At 41.3% G+C, this 24,049-nt stretch overlaps 1 long non-coding RNA gene across 1 annotated transcript in view; it reads right to left on the reverse strand.

The window, feature by feature from the left end:
* Positions 1-19,974: 19,974 nt before the first annotated feature.
* Positions 19,975-24,049, reverse strand: part of LOC125485651 — a 37,353-nt gene continuing 33,278 nt past the window's right edge. Inside the window, exon 4 of the long non-coding RNA XR_007264364.1 lies at positions 19,975-21,375. This is a non-coding gene — a long non-coding RNA (uncharacterized LOC125485651). The remainder of the gene's footprint in view (positions 21,376-24,049) is intronic.

Below are 24,049 nucleotides of genomic sequence, written 5' to 3' on the forward strand. Positions count from 1 at the left end.
TTAAACTAGTGAGAGAAAGAAAGAAATGTTGGATTAAGAGAGAAAGAATGAAGACAAAGTAAAAATAACAAAATTTGAAATTTAATACCATTGTTTTTAATATTTAAAAAGGAATGAGACACCACATTTCTCATAGTTATTTTTTGATGCCAGAGAGATTGATTAACAATCATTAAAATTCAAAATATCATTAAAAGAGTTTGTCCAAGTTTCCTCCATATCAAACGTACAAATACAGGAAACTTATGATATTTAATACACATTAACGATGAATGAGAAATCAAAATGCTGTTTTGGGTAGCTAACACCAGAGCCACAAAATATGGACAGTAATCTTCGATATTCTATTCCCCTCTTTTCATCCTCTTATGATTAATGTAGGCCAGACAAGGTTAGGATGGCAGATTTTATTTCCTGAAGGACGTTAGTAAACCAGATGTGTTTTTTGAAACAATCAACAATGGTGATACCATGAGGCTAGCTTTCTTTAAACAAAAATCCAAACTGTTTATATTTCATGACTTGATCGAGTGTCGTAGGCATCATCGACTGTGATGATGTCACAGGGAATTGGTCAAAGAACAGAATGAACTTATAAAAGACAAACCTGAGGCTAGTGTGGTCCTAACTGTCTCTATGATAATGTAGCTTTTATTCATGTAATCCGTATATATTTGAAGTAATTCAGTTAACATTCTAATATTTAATCAACAAGCCTCTTCTAGTTAAACCAGAACGGAGGTTATCCTGATCTATACTTACACCACTTCAGACTTCAAGGAACCAGAGGTGATTGTAATAAGGTGGACATCATAGAATACGAGTTCCCTGGATGGGGCTGTTAATCTGGTCCATTCAGGGAGCCCTGTCTAACAGATATAAACAGGAGTGTCAGAGGTTCTGTTCACTCTGAGACCTGGCTCTGACAGAGCTGGATCAGTATCAAGGACTCTCCATGTGTAAATAAAGGGTGACTTGGTGACGGGATACTGGTCTCTGTGGAGTTATTTCAGAAGCTACACACATAACATGGTTTGCAACAGTGTGATGAGCAGTGTCATGATCACAACAGTGGGCCCTGCCACAATTTAGTGGGCAGCAATGACCAGTATGATTTCTTCCAGCTAAGATAAATTCAAATAAAAGGAGAAGAAACATGTTAGTATCCTAAAGGCTTGAAACCAAACAGATACCGCTCGCTGTTAATAGTGAAACCCACAAACATCATGGCAACACTCAACACAGAGCAGTACTTCGGCAGATGACACAAAAAGCATTGCAGATCTGACTAAAGAATGCAAAAATAGGAGAAATCTAAAACTCAAAACAAAGTTACATTCTGCATTGTGTGCTGTGTGGAAGTGGTCTACAGTCAACCTGGTAAGTCAACCAGACATTGTGGAAGAAAGGACAATTTACACGGTGTAGCATTTCAGGCTGCAAGAGCTGTAATTTCAGAAAGAAAGTTGCATCTCAGATCAGTTGTCGCCACTATAGTACGTAGATATCAAAAGGTAGGGCTGGAAAAATGAAACTCAGGAAGCCATGAGAGAAAACTCATGAATTCTGGAAGCAGAGTGTCAGTTAAAGGAAAGTGATTTTGGGGCAATTTAAAGAAATATGCAATTTTGGTCTAACACAGAAATTTTCCTTGGGGTGACGAGGAGAACATAGTAGGATTAAGTCTTATCAAGGCTTCAAAGGGTGGAGAAACCTCCTTTAAAACCACATAGCAGGAGATTACCCTCCACTCCAGGGTCAGAGCATTGGGACAACTGCTGTTTCTGCAGAATTAAAACCTTTAACGTAGATAAAATAACCAATCACATTAGGAAGCTATGTAATCATCAGAAATAGTATTGCCAGGAAGATTTCATTTCAGAGATGCACCAAATAGAACACAAAATTGGGGAGTAAACAATTCTTGGGTGTGGAATTGCTTTTAAACTGGACATTAAAACAGATGCTGAATAATTAAAACATCCCTCTATCCAATTGGTAATACAGCGAATGATGTTATTGCTCACCAAGTTGCAAATTAAACAGACAAATTCAAAGAGGATTTGAAAGCTGTTGACAATTATTTCAACCTCTAAACAAATAATATTTGTGAAAGATCAAGATTCAATATAACAGTACAATATTCAGGTGAAACCTTGGACGACTTCATTAATATACTCGGCAGGTTAGTGGAGAGACCTGAGAGAGTGGTGAATTAAAGTCAGAATTTAAACATTGATGGTATAATTGTTCTTTCTGTCTGAGGAAGTGAGTTCTGCTTGTGAGTGACCTGAGGCCCTTCAAGGTGCAATTGCACTAATTAGGCATTTACACAGTACAGGTCGAAAACATCTATAATCCTCGAATTCTCCATCTGAGCTGTTTGCAATGACCAAACAAGTCAAATTCAAATCCCGGCCACAAACAATCTTAATCATGTCATCTATCATTACAGATTGATCATAGTCATCTCTGTGAATCAGAAGTAATTGCAAGCACCTTAAAAGTGTCACTGCCAGTCACACTTTACAAAACAGTTCAAGATCTCATAGATAGCGCAAGGGCACAGGGATGTTTCCTCTCATTTTGAACTGTAAGTATTTTACAAAGTGCTTATATATGCAGTGCAGCCTTTCTTGGGTGGTGTGGTGTTGGAGTGGGAGGGAACAAGACTTGTAATCCTAATGTATTTACAATCTGTGTGTGTGTAAAATGATATGCATTGTATACAACGTAGGTCAAAGGTCCACGTACAGGCATTCTATGGCTCTCCTTTTTTTGATTCATGCACTAGTGGGATATGCCCAGCAATTATTTCCTGTCTCTTGTTGCCGTTGAGAAGGTGATGGTGGGCTGTCTTCTTGAACCATATCAGAGTCCTCCATGTCCCACAGTATTGGTGACTTTGGTAAATTGTCATTTGTGAGTGATGTGAATGCTGACTGCTCACATAACCAAGGACCTGTTCTGTTTCGGATCTTCCCACATAGGCTTATTGGAACCCTCAAGAATAGATCCAATGCAGCAGGTGTTATCACCACTGTGGATGCAGTACCATAAAGGTGTAGAAAATTGTAGAAGGAACAAATGGCGAGAAAGTCCAGGACCAGCAGCAATCTGCAATGGTTGCCAAATAGTCTTCACATGAAGAGCTCACAGCTGAAGGACCCCTCAGGATTCGGAGGAGGTACAGGAGGCCCTGAGTCTATTGTCCTTGATGCCATTTCCTCCAGATAAGCAAGATGCAGACTGTGGATGTCCAAGGATGCTGTTACAGAACTGTGTCATTTGCTGGAGCAAGACTGTGGACTAAAGGAGTGGTGACTGTTTTATCCTGGAGGCTCTCAAGGTGCTAAATTTTTATGCAATTTGCTACTTCTAAGGATCTGCTGGGGAGCTGTGTAGGACATCTCAATCCTTAATACACAAATGTATCAACACTATTACTGATGCAATTTGTGCAAAATCACACCATTCTACCTTATTTCCCCTGATGAGATCAGTGTTGTAGCGAGCATAGCTGGCTTCCTTAGATGCAGGGTGCTATAGACTTTACATATGTTGTGCTGAGAGCACCAAATCATAATATGGCTGACTTCATCAACAGAAAGGGGTTCCATTCAATGTACAAGTCATTTGTGATCACTGGTACAACATATTGGAAGTCTGCTCCTGGTCCCCTCAGAATTGACATAATGCCTATATCCTTGAGATATTTCAGGTTCCTGTTTAATTTCAAGGGTCAGATGCTTCAAAAGGATGCTTGCTGGGAGACAAGGGCTGCCCTCTGCAACTATGGCTGATTACTCAGTTACACAATCCCCTGATGGTAGATATGACGCAGTACCATTTGTCCATCAGGGCCACCATGGAACAAATTATAGGCCTCCTGAAGATGAGTTTCCAATGTTTGGGTCAGTCTTGGGGTGGCCTTGCAGTGTAAACTGCAGTAAAGGTATGCTACATAATCCTTGCATGCTGTGTTCTGCACAACTGGAGCAGGGAAAAGGGGATAGTGATGAATGATAAAGAGCTGGGAGAGGGGCGACAATCTTCCATGGAGGAAAATGAAGATATTGAACAGGAGGAACATCAGCTTCACTATCATTGAGTTGTGCAATGTCAGGTGCAACAAGCCAGACAGAATTCAATTGACAACCATTTCCAGCAGATCAGAATTGGGTGAAGTCATCATTCATTGACTGTAAATTTGTTGATCAAAAAGCAAGAGCCTCTGTTAGTCCCAGAAACAAGTGCAGCTTTTTGTTTGCTTTTCATTCACTTTTCTAGTTGTTTAATAAAAGTTATGTTAACTATTTGAATGATTTACAATATGTGATGCTCCTACATTCAACACTGACAAGATGTTATGCTATACTGGGGGATAAGAATAGAGTAGCTCTCCCTCAGACTGTGTTCTAATATGGTATGAGGCTAAGGATGGTTGATCTGTATTTCTGTACAGAGAGCTGATGACGTAAAATGGAAATACATTTACGAATGTATCTTCTCTTTTCAGTGAAGTGTCATCTGTGTCATCTATGTTTCCTCTGAAGCTGTACTTCTCCTACTGGTGAATGCAAGATGGCATGAGCATGATGCCCGAGAGGCCTGGTGTGTACATAATGAGGTGAACAGCAGAAAATTATGTGGCTTGTTGAGCTCACAGAGAGACACCCTCATGAAACACCCAAAATTGACACAGTCCATTTTTGGTAAAATTGAGCCCTATATCCTTTGACGATGGATATATGAATATTATCATCTTGACACTATAGTTACTATAAAATAATGCAGACTACTGATGAAAATTATTCACTTTCTATAATTATTCACTATCATCAAAATCTAATAGCATTCCATCATGTTAGGATTGACTACTCACAAGTTAGTTCAGAAGAATAGAGGAATCTTGGGGTGTTTGTCCACAGATCCCGGAAAGTGGCAGGACAAGTTAATAGGGTGTTAAAAAGGCAAACGGGACACTTGCCTTTTTCAGCTTATAAGTATATGGAGGTTATGCTGGAGCTGTACAAAACTTTGGTTAGGCCACAACTGGAGTACTGTGTGCAGTTCTGGTCACTATAGTACAGGAAAGATGTGATTGCACTGGAGGAGGTACAAAAGAGATTCACCAGGATATTGCCTGGGATGGAACAGTTTAGTTCTGAAGAAGCCTAGGTTGTTTTCTTTAGAACGGAGAAGGTTGAGGAGGGGGAACCTGATTGAGGTGTATAGGATAATGAGGGGCATGGATAGGGTGATAGAAAGCAGCTGTTCCCCTCTGTTGAAGGGTTAATAAGAAGGGGGCATGATTTTAAGGTGAAAGGCAGGAGATTTAGAGGGGATTTGAGGAAAATGTTTTCCACCTGGAGGTGGTGGGAATCTGGAATGCCGTCCCTCGGAGGATTCTTGAGGTGGGAAGCCTTGCAACCTTTAAAAAGTAATTGGATGACCACTTGAAGTGACATTACATTCAAGGCTATGGAAAGTGAAACACATGGCTGAAGGCCCTCTTTACTATATGATTCTATAATTATACATTTCTATGAAATTGAACATGATGGAGAAAATTTCTCTCGATCTGCACCCGAATCATAGGGATGCAGCAAATACTCGCTGAGCCGCTGTGTTTGGTTGCAGATGTTTCGTCACCCTGCTAGGTAACATCGTCAGTGCGCCTCTGCTGAAGCATCGGTGTTCTGTCCCGCTTGTTAGTTATATGCCTCCGTTTGCTGGGGTGGTTGATATTACTTCCAGTTTTGTTTCTCAGTGGTTTGAATGCAGGGTCTAATTCAATGTGTTTGCTGATGGAGTTCAGGTTGGAATACCAGGCCTCACGACCTGGAATTCCCTGGCGTGTCTCTGTTTGGCTTGTGCGATTATCGATGTGTTATCCCAGTTGAATTCGTGTCCCTCATTGTCTGTGTGTAGTGAGACAAGTGAGAATTGGTCGTGTCTCTTGGTGGCTCGTTGGTGTTCATGTATCCGTATAGTCAATTTTTTTCCTGATTTGCCCTATGTAGTGTTTCTCACAGTCTTTGCATGGTTTTAGCAAAGATTTGCAGCTCGGGTTGTGGGTGAGGTTGTTGACTTGCTCACCGAGCTGGCTTGTTTTGGACGTTTCGTCATCATGCTCGGTGACAACATCAGTGAGGCCTCCAATGAAGTGACACCATTCTACTCCACTTGGAATTTATCCTGTCTGGTCCGTTATGACGAGTAGTGTCATTTCCGGTGTTGATCTGTATGGGTTTGTATAATTCATGCACGAGAATTCTTGGAGGCACGGTTCTCCACCAGTAATGCAATCAATAAATATATAGAATTGGACCCCATATACAAACCTATACAGATCAAACCGGAAAGGACACAACTCACCATAACGGACCAGACAGTAGAAATTCCAAGCGGAGTAGAATGACATCGCTTCATTGGAGGCCTCACTGATGATGTCACGAAGCATGGTGAAGAAACGTCTAAATGAAAATAAGCCAGCTCGGCGAGCAAGTCAACAACTTCACCTTGCATGTATTTTGTATAATACCCCAGTTTTGCTGCTTTTGGATATGGGATCCTTTATGTTCGTCAGTAGCTGTCATAGGGTGGTTATTTGTTTGTGTCACATTGCAGCAACTCAGAACTACACAACGCAGAACTGGAGCACCTATATGGAATCTTCAAAAGGAATGAAGGCCTGAAAAGCACAAGCCACCGTTACCTCCGAAACAGACCACAACAGGAAGACACAACCACCCCAACGCCCACAAATGGAGCTGTATCAGGACACTATTTAAACAATCCACAACACATTGCAGCAACCCGGAACTATGCAAAGCAGAACAGGAGCACTTATACAGAGTCTTCAAAAGAAATTGACTCAAAAAGCACAAACCACTGTTACCTCCAAGACAGACCACAACAGGAAGACACAACACAACCTGACTCATTAATCACCCTACCATACATCAAGGTCACTTCAGAGATAACACAGGACTACTCAGACTCATAGGTATCAGAGTAGCCCACAAACTGACAGCTACTGACGAACGTAAAGGATCCCATACTCAAAACCAGCAAAACTGGGGTAATATACAAAATACCATGCAAGGACTGTGAGAATATTGACTATACGGATACATGAACACCAACTAGCCACCAAAAGACACCAATTCTTACTTGTCTCACTACACACAGACAACGAGGGACACGAATTCAACTGGGACAATACATCGATAATCATACAAGCCAAATACAGACATGCCAGGGAATTGCAGGTCATGAGGCCTGGTATTCCAACCGGAACTCCATCAACAAACACACTGAATTAGACCCTGTGTACAAACCACTGAAAAACAAAACCAGAAGTAATGTCAACCACCCCAGCAAACTGAGGCACATAAATAACAAGTGGGACAGAACACCAACACTTCACTAGAGGCGCACTGACGATGTTACCTAGCAGGGTGATGAAACGTTTGCATCCAAACCCACTGGCTCGGCGAGCACATTGTGGGGAAGGTCCTGGGTAGGGTTGGGGATTTGGGGGGTGGAGGCACCAGTAAGTTTACTGTACTTATGGTTTTTAGTGTCCAATAAAGCTGAGTAGAATTGTGAGTTCAGGTTGTGGATCCTACGAAGAATAAAAAAAAGGAGAGGTCCTTTGCAGGTCTGGGAGAGGGAGGCTCTGAGCTGGGGTAGGCTTGATAGTAGTGCCAGGAGATGCCGGCGCATTGCTGTGAGTGTGTGTTTCAGGAGTCGCAGGGAGAAACGTTTTTGAAGGATCTCAATGTTCTGAATGTAGACATTGTCACGGTTGGGGCCAAATTGGTAAGGCCTAAATGTGGACTGTAGTCCACTGGGGATAATCTGGTTCCATAGGCATGTACTAAGAAAGGTAATGTGGCTGTAGTACCTGGTTTGCTTCAGGACGTGGTCGAGCAGTTTCAGGGCTGAAGAGATTACGAGAGAGTTGCAGTGGGAGAGAGATCCACTGAGGTCTTTCCAGAGGGAGGAGGGTAACTTCTTCAAGGTAGGCATCCTTAGAAGAGGCTTCGCAGTGGGGTTAAAATTGTTTCAGAGATAGGAGGAACTGCAGATGCTGCAGAATCTGAGATAACAAGGTGTAGAGCTGGATGAACACAGCAGGCCAAGCAGCATCAGTTCTTAGTTCTTCGCACTTAATTCTTCTTTTTGTGTATAACGCTGCAAGACCCTTTTCCTCTAGCAGCACCTATTCAACTCGTTTTTAAAATTATTTACAGAATCAGCATGCATTCTTGTTCCAGATCCCGATAACTTTCCATTGCCTGCCCTTTCTGTCTATAAGGTAACAAAACTTGCTGCCACTTATAAAACTTACAATTCCTAATAAACTTAGCTGCTGCTTATAATCCTCAATACTATTTGTAAACCTTACTACTACTAATAAACATAAAGACCTTTAATAATACAAATAAACTTTACTAATAAATAGTAACAAACTTGTTTGATTTGATCAGCTAGTTCTTTGGAAAATAAGGCCAGCTGAAATTCACACATTGATTGATTGAATGATTTACTGTCACGTGTACCGAAATAAATGAAAAGCTTTGTTTACGAGCAGTACAGGCAGATTACAGCAAGCAACGCATGTACAGATCAAAAAGACAGAGTCATGAGGCATACAGGTTACATTAATTGGGGTTAGAGTCCATTCAACAATCTGATAACGGCCGGGAAGAAGCTGTTCCTGAACCTGCTTGTGCATGTGTTCAGGTTTCTGTATCTTCTGTCTGGCGGAAGAGGTAGTAGGAGGTCATTACCAGGGTGTGATGGGTCTTTGATGATGTTGGCCACCTTTCTGTGGCAGTGGCCCATGTAAAGAGAGTCCATGGATGGAAGGTTGGCTTCCATGATCGTCTGGGCTGTGCACACCACCTTCTGTAGTTGCTTACGGTCCAGAACAGTTGCCATACCAGGCCGTTATGCACCCGGATAGTATGCTTTCCGTGGTGCATCTGTAGAAGTTGGTGAGAAGCCTTATGGACATGCCAAATTTCCTGAGCCACCTGAGGAAGAAGAGGCATTGTTGTTCCTTCTTGACTGTCATGTTTATCTGGGAAGTCCAGGACAGGTCGTCAGTTATCATCACTCTGAGGAACCTGATGCTCTTCACTCTCTCAACCTCCATTCCGTTGATGTATATGGGGACATGTTCTCCTCCTGTCTTTCTGAAGTCGATTATCAGTTCTTTAGTTTTGCCAACACTGAGAGACAGATTGTTTTCATTGCACCATGTCACCAAGCTGTCTATCGTCCTTCTGTATTTTCACTCGTCATTGTTAGATATCTGTCCCACTATGATGGTGTCAACAGCGAACTTGTAGATGGTGTTCGTTCAGAATTTTGCTACATAGTCGTAGGTGTACAGGAAGTACTGTAGGGGGCTGAGGGCACGTCCCTGTGGGGGGTGTAGTGTTCGGTGTTATTATAGAGGAGGTGCAGTTACCTATCCTCACTGATTGCGGCCTATGGGTCAGAAAGCTGAAGATCCAGTTGCAGAGGGTGGAGTTGAGACCAGGGTCACGCAGTTTTGAGATCAGTCTGAAGGAGATAATATTATTCTGTGTGGTAGGCAGAATGTCTTTTTGAACTAACAGCAACATTATTACTCGGAAATGTCACTTGTGTTGCCACTTCACAGTAACAGTGCAAAAAACTTGCTAAACCACTTGTTCAAATTTTTGAAATACCTTGTCTTCCCACAGTAATTTGAGGCATTTTTCACAGTGTGTAATGATTTGTTCAAGATAGCCATTATCCTTCAGGACAGGTTTGGTACACTATATTTATGCATTGACGTTGCAAGGTAAGCAAATGGCCAGGACCCTATTTACAGATTGCTGATAAAGGCTAATCTTATAGCATGTTGAACTTGTGCTTTCTAGAAGCCACACACATTCAAATGAAGAAACCTGTTCTCTGCAAACAAAAGCAACATGTTCAATCTTTGCATTTTTATTGAATTATTTGGAAGAATGAGAAGCCTAGTGGTTTCTCATTGCTTTCTCTATGGCAACACCTTAGCCAATCAGAGTCAACTTTCCAATCAGTCACTCCCATTTTCTCCTGTAGTATAAATTGTTGTAATAGTTTGAAATTTGGCATTCTTTTACGTTCTTTGGCATTTGACCTAATAGGTGCAAGACAAAATAATTTCAGCAACATGTTCTATGACAACTGCAATCAAATTCTGTACTTCCTAGTGACTGATTTATTATCAATTTAAATGATAGGTTAGAAAGCCACATATCCAAGTTTGTCAATGACACAAAGATGGTAACTTCTTAAGCAGTTCTAATTTGAGATTTGAACAAATGGATAGTCCAAAGATCAAGAAGCAAGGATTCTTTATTCCATTGGCATTAGATCATTACAATAGGATGGGAAATAAGTTAAACATGTAAAACACAATATTTACAAGGGGTTATGCCCGAGTTTTACATATAGTTGAGGAAATCCTTTTCCTGTCTGATCCTTTCCCCAAAGACGCCCTTTCATCCTTAAAGGATCCTTTTGACTGCTTCTACTGCCTTTCCTCACCTTTGGTATCTGATAATGGATGTTCCATTACAGTGACCACTCTGAATCTAAAAATGTTCGAATAAGGCACTTTCTCAATAGTGAAAAGCCAGAAACAGTTAATGTCCAATGGGACTTTGGGAACCATGTATTGACCTTGATCAGGATACGATATAGTTTTCCTAAAACAATACCCAAATTCTAATGGTTAAACTACGATGAGGGATTAAACAAATTCCCTGAAACTTAGAAGGCAAAGGAGTGATTGAATTATATTTTTCAAGATATTAAATGTAATGATTGTAATAAGGTCAGCCAATTGGATGTCATAGAATATGAGTTCCCTGTTTGGGGCTGTAATCTGGTCCAATCAGGGAGACCTGGCTGACCTGGCCGACCTGGCCAAGGACAGTTCATGTATAAATAAAAGTTGTCTTGGTGATCAAATATCAGCATGTATGGAATTATTTTATTACAAGGATTAGTCAGGGTAGCAGGAGAGGAACTATTTCTGCTTATTGGGAGGGGTGTGTAAGCTTTGAGGGTATAGTCTGAAAATTAGAGCCATGCCTTTCAGCAGTGTGCTTAGGAAAAAAATCCACATATAAAACAGAAGTAGCATGAAATTATTCTCTGTCAAGAACAATTGTATAGGTCATTGATGAGGCCACTTGTTAAATACTACATACAACTCTGGTCGCCCTTCTATAGGATGGATGTTGTTAAATTTGAGAAGGTTCAGAAAAGATTTACTAGGACGTTGCTGGGATTGGAGCATTTGAGCTATAGGGAGAGGTTAAATAGGCTGGGGATATTTTCCTTTGAGAGTCAGTCTTATAGGGGGTTATAAAATCTTGAGGGGTGTGGATAAGATGAATAGCCAAGGTCTTTTTCATCGGGTGGGGGAGTCCAAATCTAGAGGACATACGTTTAAGGTGAGAGGGGAAAGACATGAAAGGGATCTAAGGCGCAACTTTTTCACGCAGAAGGTGGTGCCTGTATCGGATGAGCTGCCAGAAGAAGTTGTTGAGGTCACTACAATTACAACATTTAAAAGACATTTGGATGGATACATGAATAGGAAGGGTTTAGAGGGATATGGGCCAAATGCTGGCAAATGGGTCTAGATTAATTTAGGATATCTAGTCAGCATGGACGAGTTAGACCGAAGGGTCTGTTTCCGTGCTGTGTGACTCTGACTATCTTCAGCTGCTTCATCAATTATCTTCTCATAAAGGCAGAGGGGAATGTTCATTGATGATTTCATAGTTTTCATTTCCATTCCCAATGACTCAGATAATGAAGTCGATTGTTGCATGCAGCAAGACTTGAATAGTATTCAGGCTTTAGACTGATCTATGGTAAGCAATATTCACGCTATACAAGAACAAAAGAAATAGGAGCACGAGTAGGCCATTCAGTAAGATCATTGTTGATCTGCATTAGGCCTTTGCTCCTGATTTGTGCCAGCTCAGCATAGCCGTCAACTCTCTGATATTTCAAAAATCTATCTACCTCCTCTCTAAATACTTTCAGTGATCTCGTCTTCAGAACACTCTGGGGTAGAGAATTCCAGACATTCACTACACTCTGGAAGGTGAAATTCATTTACATCTCAGTTTTAAATGAGTGTTACTTTATTCTGTAACTTTGTCCCCTAGTGCGAGATTCCTCCACCAGAGGAAACATTTTCACAACATCTACACTGTCAAGCCCCCTCAGAATCGTATAGTTCAAGAAGATCAACTTTCAATCTTTTAAACTTTCAATGTTAAAGGCCTAACCTGTTTAACTATTCTGATGTGTCAATCACTTAATCTAGGAATCAGCCTAGTAAATTTCTTTTGGAAAACCTCCACTGCCTTTTTTCCCAAAAATGAGGACTAAATCTATATATTGTACTTCAGGTACAGTCTCTCCAACACCTTGGATAGATGTAACAAGACCTCCCTGTTTTTAAGCTCCAAACCGTAAGCAATAAAGACCAAAATTCCATTTGCCTTCTTAATTGTTGTTTGAATTTTGTGCATAAAACCAGTAGATTCCTTTGCACTTTACATTTTTGGAGTCTCTCTCCATTTAAATAAATTTGCCTTTTGATTTATCCCACCAAGGTGACCTCACACTTTCTTACATTAAACTCCATCTGGCAAGTTTTTATGCAGACATTCAACCTATCCATTTCCCCTTGCAGACCTTTATGCCCTCAATGGAACATGCCGTCCCACTTATTTTTGTTTCATCAGGAAATTTGGATGCATTGCACTCTGCCCCCTCCTCCAAGTCGTTAATGTAGATAGTAAATCATTCAGATCTTAGGACTCATCCTTGTGGTAGTCCACTAGCTATGCCTTTCTAACCTGAAAAAGACTCATGCTGTCTCCTGTGTGTTAACTAATCCTCAATCCATGCTAATACATTACCCCCAGTACAGTGATCTCCTATCTTCTGCATTGATCTTTTATGTGGCGCCTTACTGAATGTCTTCTGAAATCCAAATGCTCTGTATTTACTGGTTCTCCTTTATAAAATCTAATTGTTTATATCCTCAATGCAATCTAGCAAATATGTCAAAAATTCTTTCCCTTTCAAATTGCCTCTATTTGATTGCATCATCATTTTCTAAATGCTATGCTATTTCTTCCTTAATAATAGACTGTAGCATTATCCCATTTTCCCATACAAGTGCCAGGCAATAACCATTTCTGACAAGAGAGCTTCTAACTACTTCTCATAGAATCATAGAATCCCAACAAGTCCACAGCGCCCTTCGAAAAGCATCCCATCCAGATCCATTCCCCTACCCATCCTTCTGTTACCCTGCATTTCCCATCCCTGAACATCCCTACACATCCCTGAACACTGCGAGCAATTTAGCATGGCTGATTCATCTAACTTTGGTCTGTGTGAGGAAACCAGAGCACCCAGTGGAAACCCACGAAGACACGGGAAGAACGTGCAAACTCCAAACAGACAGTCGCCTGAGGTTGCAATCAAACCCAGGTGTCTGGCGCTGTGAGGCAGCAGTGCTAATCACTGAGTCACCGTGCCTCCTTGATGTTCAACAAACAGCATTATCATTGTTGAATCTCTACACTATTAACATCCTGGGATGGGGAGACACCTTGATCAAGTTGTGAGTCATCAAAACCACTGAGATCATCACTGGATCGAGATCATGATTGGATGTTGGAGGACCGTTGGTTGAACTGACCTGCTGTTGGTGGTTCTTTGTGCTGGTTTCGGCCTAATGCCCATTTGGGAAAACCAGGGGAATGGATAGCAGTGACAAACAACTTGAAGAGAAAAACATGTTGCCTCCCATAGCTCCACAGCAAAATTGAAAGAGGCAGCTGCATGATGGCTACACCAGCAGCTCCTACAATGACGAAGGGGTGCAGAGGGATAGCCATCAACAAAAAAAAACAGGCAGAGCACCATGGAGGAAAAGGAGAGGAGCACCCCACAACCCAGAAATGCCAGACTCCCCAAGAATAAAGGGGTACCCACTACACCACAGCTCCAGGAAACTGGAGCCGTGACACTCTGAGAGCCCCTCTGTCAGACTCAGAACTGGACCCTGCTGGCTTTGTTCCCACCCTGGTGACACCAGATCAGGGCAATCCCTCCAGGGAGAAACAGGGTGGCTACCTCAGTGCAGAGAACATCCAACAGTTTGCCCACACCACAGGGATGCAGGGAATCCCCCAGTGACAAGACCGTGGCAGAACAGACATTGGGCAATTCTATAAACTTTTAAAATGGGTGTTAAAATTGCCAGTATTAACGTGTAGCATTAAATCTGCTATGCAATGTATTTCTACTTGGCTTACCTGGCCAACATCAAAGCAGACCTCCTGTTTCTGCAGGAGTGCGGATACCACATCGCAGCAGCTGCAGGAGATGGTCAAGCTTATGGACCCATGGGCCTTTGACGGTTGGGGGAAATGATTGTCATTCCTGCAGCTTGGGTATTCTGCTCCGAGGAGGCAACTTCACCATCTCCGAGGTTAAGGAGGTGGTGGGCAGGCGTCTTCTCGTAGGAGACATTACATACAGGAATTCTCCCCGGAGATTAATTAACATGTACATCCCAGTGGTACAGAGTGAGCAGCTGGCCGTCCTGCAGCAGCTCCCACTGCTGCTGGTGACCTCCAGACCAATCATTCTGGCTGGAGACTTCAACTGCATCTTCGATGCAGATGGATGATCCGGAGGAGCTGACAGTAAACTGGAATCCACATCCAAATTCCTGGTGGAAACAGTTAAAGTCTTCAGCATCACTGCAGGTGGAGCACAGCATAGATACACCTTGTTGCAGCCAGACAGCTCTTTCCACTCAAGGATAGATTTCCTGTTGGTGTCCCACACGTTCTCGGTCAGATCCACCAATGTCAAGCCAGTGTTCTTCTCTGACTACTGCCTCCTGCTGGCCGACTGTCACATACAGGATGACCAACAGACTGCCAAGACAACCTGGAAGCTAAACGTTAAATTATTGACCCCAGAAAATATTGAGGAGCTCAAAAGGGACTCCAACAGACTGGCAGGAAACAGTCAAAGGGAACATCAAGAGGTTCTTGATCTTCAAAGGTGTTCAGAAGGTGAAAGAGAGGCAGGAAAAACTGTCCAAACTACAGAAAAGCATGCAGAACCTACTCCTGTTGCAGACAATGGGGGTCAATATCACGGAGGATCTCAAGGAGGTGAAGAGCCAGCAAGCCTCGCTCTTTGCCTCTGAGGCAGAGGTCCAGGGTTCATACTGTGGAACAAGACAAGATGTGCTTGCGTTTCTTCTTCCAGATAGTGCACTAGGAGAGCTCTGTGATCAGCAGCCTGAAGATAATGGCTCGGTAACCTCATCTCAGTCTGACGTGCTGAGGATCAGCAAATCCTTTTATGCCAGACTGTATGACATAAAGCCCATAGACAGCATGGCCTCCTAGTCTTTCCTGTCTTCTGTCACAGAGGTCTTAGACAACAGCATGCGGGAGAGACTGGACCAGACATTATTCCTGGATGAGCTGACCAATGCTGGTGGTGAGAAGGGCACTACCCGTGAGATCCTTTATGCATGCCTGGTCAGCCTGCACCACCGCACAATAAAAAAATGTTTTTACAATTTCTTACATTCATCCCAGTGAATCACATTTTCCTTCACTCTGTAGGAGGCAATTTTTCTTCAATATAAATTTTTGAATTTGTCTATTAATTCAATTTGAGCTCTTGTTTGCTTATTGGTTTCAGTGTTTATTCATCCCATATGTTCAAAATTAGATATCTGAAGATATTCCAGTTGTCTTCTAGTGAAACATTGTTAAAGAAATCTTACCCATTTTCCCAAATTTCTCCAATTTTTCCTTCAAACTCCTCCTTCATCTGAGTCATAAAATGGACAGAGTATTTATTGTGTTTTCTGAGGGTAATTTTTCAAAAATCCATGTAATGCTATTGTTATCCTCAGCTACTAATGCAACAAGCTGTCCTGATATTCACAATTATACTGTATGATTACAGATTCATCTACATAACAGCATATTAGGATTAAAAGATTTTAATTTGCACAACCATTGAAGCCCACATGCTGTTACTCTTCATTCATGTCTTGGGTGTATTACATCTTTCAATAGCATTTGGGGCTGGACAAATTTATTTTGGTCACAAAATAAAACAAGGAAGGAAACTCTTCATTACAGGCAGTAACCAGACAGTATTTTGTCAGAATTTCCTGGTTCAATACCAGAGAAATTAGTAATGTTTTGGTTTCAATTACCTGGGCTCTGCATGATGTTTACTATCATGCTGGGCGGTATGCATATCATTGAAACAGGCCTTCAAAATCCGGAACCTGTTCGGATAAAATAAATCATGCTTGTGCTTTGTTCAGACTAACGACTAACCACTCAGAATTTACTATATCAGGTACTGATGGCTGTAAGGAAAAAAAAAGCAGAATAGGAAGCCATTTCACTTTTAAATAAGGAGGATATACTGTTGTAATTATAGAATTTTACAGTCCTGCATGAATAGGTTTGCAGGCAAAGGGATTGCACAACGTTCTGATAGTGACTTTCCTGTTGCCTACCCTCAGGAGACAGGTGAGACCTGGTTCACTAGCCATTACCCCAGTTGAGGCCCATAAGTGGCCAAATAAAGGTCTCCCCCATGTCTGACAACAGAAGGTTGCAGATGCCAGTACAGAAGCCTGCTCAGGCTTCGAGGGGGAAAGGGATGAGTGTACTTCTTCCATAGGCTCCCTCCCAGCCCTATTCTCACACTATGCATCTCAATCAGGTGGCTGGCAGCTCTCAGAAGCAGAACTCCTTTCCAGATGAGGTCAGAAAATCGTCAGAGTCATTGGGAAAAATGTTGAGTACCCTGCTGACTTATTCAGTGGTGGGGGAGAACCCTCACCACCGACAAAATTTTGCTCAAAGAATATACAGCATGGAAATAGGCCATTTAGCTTGTATTTAAATTCTATATGAATCTCCTCAGAGCATTTCAACATACCTTTAAGTTCTTATTTTCTCTATTGATTACCCCTATTTTCTTTTGCAAAGAATATAAACAATTTGCACTTACAATTTCTTGTGGTAAAACACAGGGTTTTAGTAAAACCACTACTCAGCAAAGGCATTTCTCCTTACTTCCTCTTGGATCTATTGGTAACTAATTTTTATTTATGGATTTACTTTTTAACTTCTCTCACAAGTGACAACAGTCTCTCCACATTTATGAGCCGATTGGACACATTAGTTTTGTTCCATTAACCTTTCCTGATAACCTTAATAATTCAATTCTGGTCACAAAATTGTAAGTTTTTTTGAACTTTTTGTAGTTATCGTGTCATTAAATATGTGAAAATAAAGCTGTGTCAGTCGCAGGGAAAGTGCAATCCTCAGTAATGCATTTGTTAAGCTTTATATTTACTGGTAGCACATCAACAGATGAACCTAGGAAACTTTCCTAAATCTAATACCGTGGAGCAACTCCTTCTTCTGTCATTGTTTTTATTTAATACACCATCCAAAGGAACACGGCATACTGATTGACCAGCAGTAGCGTGTTAAATAGTGTTTCCTCCTCAGAATATAAAGGAATAGGAGCAGGAGCAGGCTGTTTGGCTTTTTGAGCCTTGTCTGCTATTCAGGAAGACCTAAGTTATCTTTCTTTGAAACATGGAATCACATCATCCAGATTATTGTGAAGGTTGCATTTTTAAGGCCGGGAAAGAGGCTACCATCAGAGTGGTAACTATCAGCACAGATAGGGATGTCGACCTTAGACTAAAGATGCAGGAGGAAGAAATTGCTACACAGCAAGCGCAGATCCCATTCTTTGCTGTCTTATCTCCTCAGTAAGCTTAGCTTGGGTGAGACCCAGTCCTGCCTTGGATCATCTCCTTGGGCTCACTACTCCTTCTGATGGGGATAGCCAGGTCAATTAGTAGTTAGCCAAGTATTACATGAGGCTAAGTCAAGTACTTGAGTAGCATACAAGAGGACTGAGACAGAAATAATGATAAGGACACTGATTGGTCGCAAGATTGACAGGACAGACTTTCCAATTGGAATAAGGGTATTTCTCCAAAAGTGGAGGGGGGGTGGGGGGAGTGGGTGTGTGGTTATACTTAGAAATATACGATGTGCAGGATGCTGAACTCCACAGAGTCATCACAAGGCTGAACACAGGTGGCTGAAGTCAACGTCAGGTGAGTTGTTTTGAGGCCAAAACTCTGGTGGATAATGTGGAGGCAAGCAGCTCACTTAGCAGCGTTGTGGAACCTTATGTTTCGGTGTGTGATGGTTTAAGTAGATTTGGATTGTGATGTGAAATCCTGGCCTATTCCCCACCCTGGAAAATGGCACAGGGAGGGTATGCTGGGAAACAGAAACTGAAGCAACATGCTGCCAATGATATGACATTTGGAGCCCCAAATGGCCCTAGAACCCAACTTGGAAGTTACATAAGATTAATCTTTTCAAAAGGTCTCCTCAGGCAAATTTGGATATCACCTCAAGCCTTACCATTTGCAAGATCAATCGCACCAGAAAAGAATGCTGCCACCAATGTGGACTAGAACACTCTAGCCATTAGGGTTCAATTGAACCTGCTAATTATTCAGTTGTTTATGCCCTTTGTATAGTTGCTAGAATGGCGACTTTTATTCAGGTAAGTGTGTAATAGAACTTCCAGCAGCATGCAGCAATGGTGATGGAGGGCATTGAGCAAATGCAATGACATTTGCCGCAACCTCCACCAGCAGGTGGTGACAGTGAGGGAAGGTGGCTGGAGTGGTTCAGCATATTATCCCTAGGAAGAAAAGATGTCTTTGGAAGAAGAAGGGCTGATGGGAACGGGAAGCTTATAGACAAAGGATTTCTCAGTCAGTGTAACCCACAGGCTTTATTTCATGTACATATCGTAAATAGTTCATTTATCCTCCATGTTCCTTTTTGCAATTGTCTGATGACAGAGAAATAATACACAAACAAAATCAGACATTGCTGGAAAATGTTAGTGGCTGGCAACTGGAAGTTCAAAGTCACTTCAACACAGCATCCTGTTCCCTAGCCAAAATCTGTTTCAGGCTTGTTGCAGTGAAGCTCCGTGCAAACTGGAAGAATAGCACCTCATTTTCCGCTTGGGAACCCTGCAACCTTCTGGACTCAACATTGAGTTCGATAACTTTACGGCTTGAGCTGTCCCATGTCCTTACCCCACCCCCACACACCAGGCCTTCTAATCATATAGTCTGCTATTGCACACCACCCCTTGTTAGCCACTATCAATCCCCCATTAATAGCCATTCACCGCCTAGCCAGGTTGTTATCCACTCCTTTGGTTCTCCAGCTGTTCTTCTCTCTCTCTGAGCTATATCCTCACCTATCGTTTACTCCTTACTCCCTCCCCTCACCCTACCTTCTGCATACAAACTGACATTTTCCTAGCTACCATCAGTTCTGAGGAAGGGTCACTTGGCCGGTACGTTAATTCTGATTCCTCTCTACAGATGCTGCCAGACCTGCTGAGCTTTGCGAGCAATTTACAGCATCTGCAGTTCTTTCAGTTTTTATGCAGGGAAATAAAACCTTGCTTCATGATCTTTGGGTCTTCTGTGTGTTCAAATCTCATATTACACAAACATAAAAATCCTTTCTTCTAGCCTAGATGTCTCTACATCCACTGTAACTTTTAAAGCATCCCAACCATGAGGTATGTCTAGATATTTAGCTCCCTAAGAACACAGAACATAGAACATAGAACATAACAGCGCAGTACAGGCCCTTCGGCCGTCAATGTTGCGCCGACCTGTGAAACCAATCTGAAGCCCATCTAACCTAAACTATTCCATTATCATCCATATGTTTATCCAATGACCATTTAAATGCCCTTAAAGTTGGTGAGTCTACTACTTTTGCAGGCAGGGCATTCCACGCCCTTACTACTCTCTGAGTAAAGAACCTACCTCTGACATCTGTCCTATATCTATCACCCCTCAATGTAAAGCTACGTCCCCTCGTGCTAGCCATCACCATCCGAGGAAAAAGGCTCCCACTGTCCACCCTATCTAATCCTCTGATCATCTTGTATGTCTCTATTTAGTCACCTCTTAACCTTCTTCTCTCTAACGAAAACAGCCTCAAGACCCTCAGCCTTTCCTCATAAGACCTTCCCTCCATACCAGGCAACATCCTGGTAAATCTCCTCTGCACCCTTTCCAATGCTTCCACACCCTTCCTATAATGCGGTGACCAGAACTGTACGCAATACTCCAAGTGCGGCCGCACCAGAGTTTTGTACAGCTGCAACATGACCTCATGGCTCCAAAACTCAATCCCTCTACCAATAAAACCTAACATACCGTACACGCCTTCTTAACAACGCTATCAAGACTGAACAAACAATGAAAATGCACACATGAATAAAGTCTACCTTAAGAGCACAACCATTGCAAGAATCTAGATGATGTGATCCCATGATTCTTTGAAAGAAATCAATGTAGAGATATTTAAAAGTATGATTTCATTTTGAAAAACACCCATGTCACCTTTGAGCTCTCAGGTCTTGTTGAGAGCATTGGAGTGAAGCAGGAAAATTGTGGCTAAGATGCAAAGTATCCTTGTTTCACCCGGACGCTCTTTAATAAGCAAAGATAATTAGGGCATTTTCTGCGCTTGAGTGGATTAGGATTGGAGCTACATAGTTGACTCCTGTTTCTATTTTGCTACAAACTATCAGATATAGTCAGAACTGATAATCTCTTTCTACTATTATACATTTTGCTAAACTCATCATAGAATTGTAATCTTTACAGAAACTGGTCTGAGGTTACTCTTCCAGGTTCATTTCTTCCTCGTTGCTGCATTGTGATCTCCAGTTTCCACTAAAAGTAATTTCTTTCAATCTTCTAATAATCCTTGGACTGATTTTTTAGCAAAATGACTCACACCAATGATTCCTTCTTCTCACCAGGTTGGACTGAGTCTTCCACTGTTGTAAAATTTCAATCAGTCCCATCCCTTCAACCAGAATATGTACTTACCCGCATTCTACCTAGTAACTAAGAGATAGCGCCCTTTACCCTGTTGTCTGCAAAAGCTGTTGTTTTTCTGTCTCCCTCTCAGGGACTCTCTATTTCAGTCCTGGGTTCTGAGTCAGGAACTCCGAGAGTGAAAGTTTGCACCTGTCTTTTTGTTCAGGTATTAAATCTGGCACTTGGTTTTCAATAGGACTTGATCTGGGTCCACAATCCCCAGGGGTTTATCACCAGACAAAACGAGTAGCATATCACCTGTTCCTTTTTACCTTGAATTCAAAAAGATGGTTTAATCAGTACCACCTTATAAAACGGTGCATTTGTTACAGGTGTTAGATATAGATCATTCAAATACTGATGTCAAAGCTCAAACTGGGTGCTTTATATTTCAAGCAAGCATATCAATTTAGTTTCTACATTGTAACAAATTTCCATCATTGTTGGAACTAAATCTTAGATAATACAGTAAATAAACAGATTATTTTGAAAGTTTTCATTTTTGAGGTGTCATTTTGAGCCTTACTTTGTTGATACATCTGATCCTCAGTGGAATGGTATCTTCTGACAACTGACACAGGCTGTCAACATAATCTCAGCACAATAGAAGCTACACTATAGCTAGAAATGTTAACAACTACATTGTGGAAGGAGAACAAGTGACTTCAAGTAAAACCACACTGCAGTTAATGGGAGTGATGAGTTGTGATAGATAGTTGAAACAACAGTTTAAATTGTCCAACATTTCCTAGATTTGGGGAAGATTAGAAATAATGAATTATTCAAAATGTGGGATACAGAAAGCAGGAGACAACAGACCAGTTAGTCAGCCACAAGCTATTGTTGAAAACAATACAGCACTTGTAAAAATTTCTAAGTGAGAGTTATGGAGTGTTAACTTGGTTTTATGAAAGACAGATCACGTTGAACTAGTGGATGTACTATACTCAGATTTTCAGCTTCTTACATTTCATAAAAATGACTTTGATGAAGGAACCAAAGGTATGGTTCAATATAAGTAGGGAAGTAAGTTTTGAGGAAAACACAACAAGGCTAAAGAGGGATATAGACAGGTTACGTGGGTTGCCAAAGACCTAGCTAATGTAGTAATAAGGTAGAAAAGTATGGAATTGTCCACTCTGGCAGGAAGAAAACAAAAGAAGCATATTATCTAAATGGTGAGAGATTGCAGAGTTCCAATATGTGGAGGGATCTGGGTGTCTGAATGCATGAATCACAAAAGGTTAGAATGCAAGTATGGTAACTGATTAGGAAACCTAATAGAATAATGTATTGTGAAGGGAATTGCCTACAAAAGTAGGGAGGTGCAGTTGTACAGGGATTTGGTGAGACCACATCTGGAGTACTGTGTCTAATATTGGTCTCTATAGTTAAGGAAGCTTGGAAATATATTGGAAACAGTTCAGTAAAGGTTTACTCAACTAATATCTGGAATGGGTGTATTGTTTTATGAAGTAAGGTTGGACAGGCTTATCTTACATTTGCTGCAGTTTGAGTAAGAGGTATCTTGATTGAAGCATAAATGATGCTAGGTAGGCTTTACAGGGTGGACTGGAAAAGATGTTTCCTCTTGTGTGAAAATCTAGAACTAGGAGTCACTGTTTGAAAATAAGAGTTCTCCATTTGAGATGAAGATGAGAAATTCTTTCTCACAGAAGGTTGGCAGTCTTTGGAGTGCTCCCTGCTAGCCCTGTGCCTGGTTTGCTCACAAAGTATAATCTAAAAACAGACTGAGCTAGAGTTCAGTTGAAATCGGGTAAAAGCTAAATAAGCCTGAACATCCAACAGTGAGACACAAAGTCAAAATTACAAACAGGCTTTTAATGTTATGGATGGAACTACCTTTTCTTTTTAAGAAAGTACTTTCAGCACTGTGGATAGAAATATAATGCCAATATACACCATAAATGAACAAAATCTTTGAAGATGCCAAGATAATCTGAATTTTATAATTTCTCATTTCCTAAGTTCCAATTTGTTGCTTTGTTAAAAAAAAAAGCCATTTTAACATCTGCGTTGGGAAGACATGGATGAGTCAGTAAGATGGTCCATCTGGATCCAGAATATATCAAAGAAGAAAACATACTTTGCTGTTTTATATTGGCCCATAATCCCTCCAAACCTCTTCTATTCATGTATTTATCCAAACGTCTTTTAGAAGTTGTAACTGTAACTGCATCCTCTGGAAGTTCATTATACACACGAACCACTCTCTGCGTAAAAAAGTTGCCCCTCATGTCCTTTTAAAATCTTTCTCCTCCTTACATTAAAAATACAGCCCCTAGTCTTGAAGTACTCTAATACAGAGAAAAGATAGCTGTCAATCACCTTATCTATACACTTCATGGTTTTAAAAACCGCTATAAGATCACATCTCAACCTCTGACACTCCAGTGAAAAAGTCCCCGCATATCCAGCCTCTCCCTATAACACAAACCTTCCATTCCTGGCAACCTGCTGGTAAATCTTTTCTGAACCCTCTCCAGCTTGATAATATCCTTCCTTTAACAGGGAGACCAGAACTGGACACAGTACTCCATGGGACTAGTTTAGTTTGGGATTATGACCGGCCGGGACTGGTTAGACCAAAGGGTCTGTTTCTATGCTGTATGACTCTCTGACCTTGAAAATATGTCATGGTACAAGGTCAAAAGGAAGTAATTGAAAATTATTGAAAAATTGACTTAAACTTGTACTCAAGGCTCTGAAGGCTCCAATTCCAAAGGCTTCCTTGCAACATAGGTAACATGACACAAATTCAATTTAAAATCATGATAAATGGACTGAAGATCCTGACTGGGTCAAAATATAATCTTCTCGAGTAAAAGCAGAAAATGGTGAAAGTGCATTGCTGGTTGATCTGCATCTTTCAGAGAAAGATTAGTTAATGCTGAATGAAACCCTGATATTAATCAGCCCTCTGTA

Source organism: Rhincodon typus, chromosome 21 (assembly GCF_021869965.1).
Source record: "Rhincodon typus isolate 14 chromosome 21, sRhiTyp1.1, whole genome shotgun sequence".
NCBI classification, from domain to species: domain Eukaryota; kingdom Metazoa; phylum Chordata; class Chondrichthyes; order Orectolobiformes; family Rhincodontidae; genus Rhincodon; species Rhincodon typus.